General features: G+C 41.1%; 1 long non-coding RNA gene and 1 pseudogene across 1 annotated transcript; both read right to left on the reverse strand.

Moving 5' to 3' along the window:
- Positions 1–1,223: 1,223 nt before the first annotated feature.
- LOC149921210 (large subunit ribosomal RNA) lies at positions 1,224–2,485 on the reverse strand (annotated as a pseudogene).
- A 4,361-nt stretch (positions 2,486–6,846) lies between these two features.
- LOC149921211 (uncharacterized) lies at positions 6,847–8,416 on the reverse strand. The gene is made up of 3 exons (XR_016477471.1): positions 8,242–8,416; positions 7,855–8,172; positions 6,847–6,903 (listed from the first exon to the last, which is right to left on the reverse strand). It is a non-coding gene; the product is annotated as an uncharacterized LOC149921211 (long non-coding RNA).

The raw sequence follows: 8,416 nt of genomic DNA on the forward strand, positions 1-8,416 counted from the left end.
ACTAAATTTTCCCCCTCCCAGGTGCAACCACTGAAGATTATCGATCTCACATAAAATTTGGATTTTTCTGAGAAATCTATACTTTTTTAAAATAAATAATTTTAATATCCCTTTTAAAACCAAATTTATTTTTAATTAAAACGCTTATGTTGTTTATAAGCAGCAACTGCTTCTTCCTTATTGGGGTGCTCATATTGACTCGCTAATGGTTTTGGAGTTTGAGGCAAAGATAAATTAGATTTATTTAGCCCATCTTCGTAACTGTCATCTGCGCTTTCTGTCAATTTTTCCAACAATTTTCCCACGTAGCCTATTAAATAGTAACATACAAATGAAATTTTAATTTTGTAAAATTCAAATTACAACAACAGTACCATATGTTGATGCTTGCATAATTGGCTTCACTGAAAAATTTCCACCCTTAGCTTTTAGGTAATAAACGACCCAACGAAGCTTACGATCCTTCCTTCTCGCTTGCATTCTCCCGGAGTTTTCGTTAAAATGCAATGCTGCAAGAAGCAATCTGTTGGATAAAACCAATTAAACATCAATACTACATCATAATCTCAGTCAACGTACCGTGCTTGCATTCCCAAATAAGAGTAATGCGTGTTCTTGGGTGCAAAATGTACAATTACGGCATGGAATGCTTCTACCGATGAAGTCTGGTCGCCGGAAGAAAGATGAAATACATCTTTCTTGAAACCTTCCACAATTTTTTTCAAGAATCCAAACGCTGGAGTATCTAAAGTCAATTGATATTTAGGCAAATACTTTTGAATTTTCACAAGTCAATTCCAAGGGACCAACCACTGCAAAAAATCTGTACACCGATTACGAGAGTACAAAATTGAGTACAGCCTTTGGTAGTGCTAAATCTGTAATCAGTTACATAAACACTTTAGTATAGTCAAAGCTAGAGGCGTGTACACCGATTATGCCAAGTGATCAGCCCCTCTGTTAATTCACCTGGTAATATCCAATTTTTGTTTCGATGTTCGTCTAATTGGTCATTATTATGATTTCACTTACAATTGTACATGGTCTTTCAGCGATTTGCGCTGGTGCTGAGTCTTCAACTTGCATACCAATAACAGTGTTGTTTGGTATTGCCCCACTTTCTAAACGCACCTGTGTTTGAGGTAAACTTACGTTTGAAGACAATCCTTGTCCCGAAGTTACGGATCGGTTTTGCCGACTTCCCTTACCTACATTTTTCTATCGACTAGAGGCTGTTCACCTTGGAGACCTGCTGCGGATATGGGTACGGTCCGGCACGAAAATAACTACTTCTTACTCGGATTTTCAAGGGCCGATGAGAGTGCACCGGACTCCGCAAGAGGCGCGGAGCTTTACGGAAACACCATCCCTATCTCCGGGCTAGCCGATTCCTGGGAAATGAATCCTTACAAAGAAAAGACAACTCTTCCCGGACTCCGAGCTCGTTTGCGTTACCGCAATGTACCCCCGAAGGGAACAATCTCCGTGTCCGGGTTCGGGAATATTAACCCGATTCCTTTTCGGTCACCAGCGAGACTTGCATTGAGAGGTCTCGCCTCGGAACGGATTTCTCCTATCCCTTAGGACCGACTGACCCATGTTCAACTGCTGTTCACATGGTACCCTACCTCAGTCCTCAAGGTTCTCACTTGAGTATTTGCTACTACCATCAAGATCTGCGCCAAAGGCGGCTCCTGGCGGGCTTATGCCCGGCACCTTCGACGACCGCCTCCGCGCCCCTCCTACTCACAGCTGTTTAAAATACAAGTATTTCGACCGATGCGCCATCCATTTTCAGGGCTAGTTGCTTCGGCAGGTGAGTTGTTACACACTCCTTAGCGGATTTCGACTTCCATGGCCACCGTCCTTCTGTCTATAGCAACGAACACCTTTCATGGGATCTCATGAGCGTCTCGCATCGGGCCCCTTAACCCGGCTTTTGTTTCATCCCACAGCTCCAGTTCTGCCAACCAAAAGTGGCCCACTTGGCACTCGCATCCAAGTGACTGTCCGGGCTTCAGTCGAGCAAACCGGACTTCTCACCCATTTAAAGTTTGAGAATAGGTTGAGGTCTTTTCGACCCCAAGGCCTCTAATCATTCGCTTTACCGGATGAGACTGCAACCTCCGAGTGCCAGCTATCCTGAGGGAAACTTCGGAGGGAACCAGCTACTAGATGGTTCGATTAGTCTTTTGCCCCTATACCCAGGTCTGACGATCGATTTGCACGTCAGAATCGCTGCGAACCTCCACCAGAGTTTCCTCTGTCTTCGTTCTGCCCAGGCATAGTTCACCATCTTCCGGGTCCCAACGTGTACGCTCTTGCTCCGCCCAGTCGACGAGGCAATCGGGATGGGCCCTTGGTGCGCCCGCGCCCACGAGGAACGCGGGATCCCAAGGCAGCCAGCCGAACCGGCCTTCACTTTCATTACGCCTTTGGGCCTAAACAAGACCCAATGACCCGCGCACATGTTAGACTCCTTGGTCCGTGTTTCAAGACGGGTTGGGTGGGTTACCGACCTACTCGCTGCTGACCTCCTGAGCAACGGCGAGTGCGGACGAATACCAGCGGAGACTGGGAGTAAGCGTCACCTGCAGTGGCGATGACACAACGACGGTCGTTACGAGTCGTGTAAACAGATTTAACGGCAATGCTAGACACGGGGCAGGAGAGGTTATTTTGGTCAACGACGAGGACTGGGTCAAGGTTGGTGATGAGGAACTGGGGCAGAAGGGGGGCGGATCGTCGCAGCGTAAAACGGCGGACAAGGGTTCAGAGGGGGTAATGGTGTCGCGTAGGCGAGCAAGACTGTCGTGGTCGTTGCATTAAAATAGGCAACCATTACCGGAGATAGTCCGGATCCTAAGGCGATGGGGATCTAGGGCCTATAAAATGGTAGCCCGGGCGTCGTCGGAGGTGTAAACGGTGACGGAAGTATCCCGCTGAGACACGGCCAGCTTAAAACGAGGGCGGGCAAAGTCAGTAGCGGTGGCCCGCTTGTTGGTGGGTGGGGGCCTGGTACGGTTAGGGACAGGGGTTTGTGTTGGTTAGTTAGATAAGTCGACGCATAGGTCTTAACGAAGGTAACAGCGCAGTTGGTCGGGGTCGGGTGGTGAGCAGGGCGACAGGATATTAATTTATCAATCAGCGAATCTTTTTCAGCTAAGGATCCGGTGGTGCGGGCGTGGTCCAATTGGGTGGAGACCAGTGTAGAGATCAAAGGGTTGAAAATCGCTGAGAGTTCGTCGCGTGCGGCCGGACAAATGGACGACAACTCCGTATTCAGAAGACGGTGGAAACGCGAGGAAACGTCGGAGACGAAAGGAACAAGGTCGAATGCAGGGGGAGGGGACAACGGTGGTAAACCGGAAAGGCAATTAGGCTAGGATCTATGCGGTGAAGAAAACGGCGTAGAGATGACGGAGGGCGACGGAGTGGTAATAATGGGAGAGGTAGGACGAGAGGGAACAACCTTGACGGCGGGACTAATGTGCGAAGCGGGTCGCCCATATTCCTATAATTCGAAGCAGCGAACGCGGAAGAAGCAGAGAGCCCAGAGGAAAGCTTAACAGGGGTGCGACGCAGCGTTGCCAAACGTACTATAATTATCGCACACGTCGATAATTTCAATCTAGTTTTCGAGGTGTACTACAATTTTAACTGCGTACTATATAGTACGCTGTTTTCGATAATTCCGCCGAGATGTACTATAAATGTACTATAATTTTTGAATTTAACTGGAACCCAGCTAACCAATCTCCCTCGGCCGCTCTTGGAAGATTAAAGATTTATTTATCTCACTTTTTTTCCTCCAAGATCCGCCAACTTTGATTAGATTATGCCCAAATTTGACTGAGATTCGGTACAAGGATCCGGTAAACTGAACGGTAGTCTGTTACTAATTTTCATAACTTTGACGTCTGCTGTAAAAGATAGTATATATTAATAAAGTCACAAGTGTAAAAGGAAGGTGAAACTTACACTCGAGAAGTTGAGGAACAATGGAGATTGGAGCCTGTGGAGGAGTTGTTGACATTAATTTAGGTATTTAATCTTAATATTATTAAATTAGTCCCATGTAGCACAAAGTAGTCGGCCCGACTGCCACGAATTTCGTCGGGAAGACGGTGTCGGATGTGCTGTCCATTCAGTACCCAGCCTACTGTTGGCCGACTGATTTTAGATATACTGTCGGACCGACAGTATAACGACCCTTTACCAACTCAGATTTGTTAGGTTGGCCGGCAGTCGGCATCAAACTATATTTTAAACGAATTGAAAAAACCCCAATACGACTGCAGAGCCGACTTCAAAAATGCGAGTCGGAAAAGGGTCGTTTTGCTGTCGGGTCGACTGTATAAGTAAAATCAGTCGGCAAACAGTAGGCTGGGTAGGACATTCCGACTCTTCAATTGCCATTAAATGAACTGCACAACCAACACCGTTTTACCTAACAAATTAGTGTAAATTATGCCTACGTAGAGCTTTTGTTAGCCTAGATTCTAAAACAATATCCATACCAATTCATAGAAAATTCTGGAAATGAATTTAATTATGGATATGAAACTTCACCTCATCTTCAAGGTCCTCCTAAATCGAAAAAAAGAACAGAGAAGTACCGCAAAGAATGGGAAGCCAAACCTAAATTTTCGCCTTAGTTGAAAGCCGATAAAAATGATAGTACCAAAGCAAAGTGTAGCTACTGTAATATATCATATTAAGCTCAGCTTCAAGGTATAAAAAATCATGAGTCAGGAAAGAAACTTACAGATCGAGTTAAAGATGCAAGATCTGTCAGTAAAAACATGGCAACATTCTTCACACAAAACCATGATCAAATTTCTACAAGAGACGCAGTGAAGCGGGCTTAAATCAAAATATGTGGATTCCTCGTAGAACATAAATTAGCTTTCCAATCCGTTGATCATTTGACAGAACTCATGAAGTCTTGCTTTCCAGATTCCATAATTGCCCAAGAGATAAAACTTAAAAGAACAAAAGCTACTTCTTTATCCACGAATGTAATTGGTGCTTCCTACAAGGAACAACTAGTTAGTATACTTAAGAAAATTAAATTTAGCGTAATGATTGATGAAAGCACTGTGAAAACTACATGCATAGTAGTCAGATTCAATGACGAAAAATCTGGAAAAATTGTTAGTAAATATTTTGGTCTTGTACAAATTGAACCGCCATCAGAAACAGGAAAGGTTACTGCCGATAATATTTTCAAATCAATCAAAAAAGAATTTAAGTTAGAAAGCATAAATTTAGAAAACATCATTGGATTTGGGTCAGATGGCTGTAACACTATGATGGGGGCTCACGACTCTGTTATAGTGAGTTGCAGGCTAAGAAAGACAAAATATATAGTACAATCGGCGCAAGGATGCCTCAGATCGTTTCCGGTCATTCCACCGCGCGAAATTTGAATTTTGGCCATTTTACGGTCAAATTCGAATTTTGCTCTTTTTGTCGTCTTTTAGCGCCATCTAGAGACCGAAATTGGAATCTTTATTTATTAATTTCATAATTGTGGTGGCGAGCAAATTTAAAAGATAAGGCATTCCTATCATTCTTAAATATAAAATAGTATGTATAATTATTTATTTTTGTAAATTTATTTCTACGTCTTACTTTATCTTTACTTGTTAACAATAAACCTTTATCATGCTTTTTATAGTAACCTCTTGGGCTATTTAAAATAGTTTGAGCTTCAATTATCGAACCTTCTTTAGCTGCATTCAGTAATTAAACTCATGACAACATGAAATTAAAAAATAGATTCCAATTTCGGTTCCTAGATGGCGCGAAAAAACGATGAAACTCACGAAATTTTAAATTGACTGTAAAGTGGTCAAATTTAAATTACGCGCGGTCGACTGGCCGGAAATGGTCTGAGGTATCCTTGCGCCGACTGTACTATATATTTTGTCTTTCTTAGCCTGCAACTCACTATAGTAGTCGTTTTAAACAATATTGCCCACGTATCTTCGTTATGAAATGCATTTGTCATTCTCTAGCGTTATGTGCAAGCGAGGCGTGTAAAAAACTACCTCGTAGGTGTGAAGACCTAGCAAGGAACATTTTTAACTTTCTTAAACATAGTCAGAAACGTCAAGCAGAATTAAAACAATTTCAAGAAATTTTGGATATACTGTCAGTGCTCAAAATTTGCACCCATCTCAGACAAGATGGCCGAGGGGCTAACCAATCTTAGAAAGTCTGTACACCGAATTACGCTTAGATTAGCACTGCCAAAGGCAGGGACTGTTAATGTGCTAGAGGGTAGGACTCCTTCACTTCTACCAGTGGCAACACAACTTCCTAGAATCATTGCCAAAGATCACCTTCAAATGCTAGATGACCAGGGAGGCTATTCTGTAAACAATCCAAATCGTTTAGACAATTCTAATACTAAATGATTTGGATCGGCTTCATTTGGATAGAGCGTAAAAAACCGTATTCTCTAACCCAAATCCAAATCGTCATTTGGATCGCTCGAATTCCCTTTCCAAATCTAAATGAACGTCATTTCCTCTCGCACAACGTCATGTTTTTTTTTGAAACGTTCTTTTTTATTGGTTATTTCATTTGTAGGGTTTTCAAATGTGTTTTTCCACACTGTCAATGAATTTCTTTCCAAGAAATTATTATTATTTCTCAACAATACTCATCATAAAAGAAAATTCTATTCATAGGCTTTAGCTAGTGGTATTTTGTTTAGGTCTTGAGAAAATTTTGGTTTTAGAATCTTTTATTTTACTTAACTGAATAGTACAATGGGTGTTAAAGTACAGTCAAAGCAACTTATTTACATTGAGTATTTAGAAGCAAATACTAATTTTGTGCACATAAAGAATGAAGACCTTGTTGGGAATATTTTGGAGACAGTTGTTGAATCTGCAAAAGTAATTTTTCATTAATCATTTGAAGTTGCGATTTATTCTCTTAAATACACAAATAGCGTTGAACATGTGCGGAGTATCTTGCCTTCTCGTGGCAAGTGTTGAAAACTTGCTTGTGAAAGGTCAAAACATAACACGCTTTCCTACAATACATAAATTATTACTCATATAATTTAATAGCAAAATTAATAATGTAAATCTTTTTTATTTAATGGATATAAACTTCTATATAAACCGCGAGTGGGCTCCTATTAGTGCATCAGTACAATACGCTTATAAAATAGTAACAAGGTACAACATTAAAAATATGGTAAGTAAGCACTTAAAGCAACTGACGGGGAAATCTCAAAATTAGTGTATGAAATGAATTTGGGGAGAGAGATGATTGATATTTATATGGCACTGGGTGCAAACTCTGAACTACCCCTTCAACGTTGAGTTTGGTAGTTATCTCCCCACTAGGGTTTTCCCTCGAGTTCTTTGGTTTCCCTTTTCCAAGCGTGGCACGAAAGGCTTGCCACCACCCTCCTACACATGGAACCCAGCCACCTACGATAAAGGCACTAAAAGTCACTAAATTACTTAGGCCTAAGATGGTGTCTTGGGTAATGCCTAGCTGATTATTATTATATAATCCTTGAATTCTTGTAAAAAATTATTTATTTTAATTCCTTGAATGGGTTGAATCTACGATATTTAAAAAAATGAAAATTTTTAAATAAAAAAAGGTACCAATTTAAATTCACTAATATAAAGGTACTAAATAAGGTCCCAAAAATATTAAAAGTTCATCTTCGAGGTTAATAAAAGCGTGTATGTTTTGGCCTTGCAAAAGCCAGTTTTCAACGCTTGCCACGAGAAGGCAACATACTCTGCACATGTTCAACGAAATTAGTCTATTTAAGAGAATACATCGCAACTTCAAGTGTCATTAGACAGTAAATACCTCCAAAATAGAGTTTCCCAATTTTAAATAAACTTGTTGCCACAGGGTATCCAACTATGAAATCCACAAGCGTGACGATTCTCCGGAAAGTCTGGGACGATTGCTACATGTCTGAGATCTTTCGCTCCAATTGAACAGCAGCTTTTTGCACTTCAGTCAAAGAAAACTTTATGTACAATAGTACTATATGCTGGTTGATAGCCTTTGTAACGTCACTAAGACAACGGCTTACACTAAGTTGGCTGACTCAAAGAAAAGATTTTGGCCTACATCCAGTTGATATGACCCTTTCAAATAAAATCTCAAAGCGATATGTACCTTAAAAAAGAACGTTTAATTTTATTAGTATTCATAGTTAAAAATTGTTAGAATTGTGAGATTTCTTACCTTCAAATCTACTGGCAATTGGCAAAGCGGTGGTTCTAGAGAATTCTTCGGAAACTAAGGTTATCTAACTGCCACACTTGATTCATATCTCTGTAAACTCTTCGAATTCATAGATCGCGACGTTCAACGCGATTACGATATTCTTACAACAAACGAAAACTTATTAATAATAGTC

The sequence above is a fragment of the Leiobunum rupestre genome, chromosome 11 (assembly GCF_980474605.1).
Source record: "Leiobunum rupestre chromosome 11, qqLeiRupe1.1.hap1, whole genome shotgun sequence".
Classification (NCBI taxonomy): Eukaryota; Metazoa; Arthropoda; class Arachnida; order Opiliones; family Sclerosomatidae; genus Leiobunum; species Leiobunum rupestre.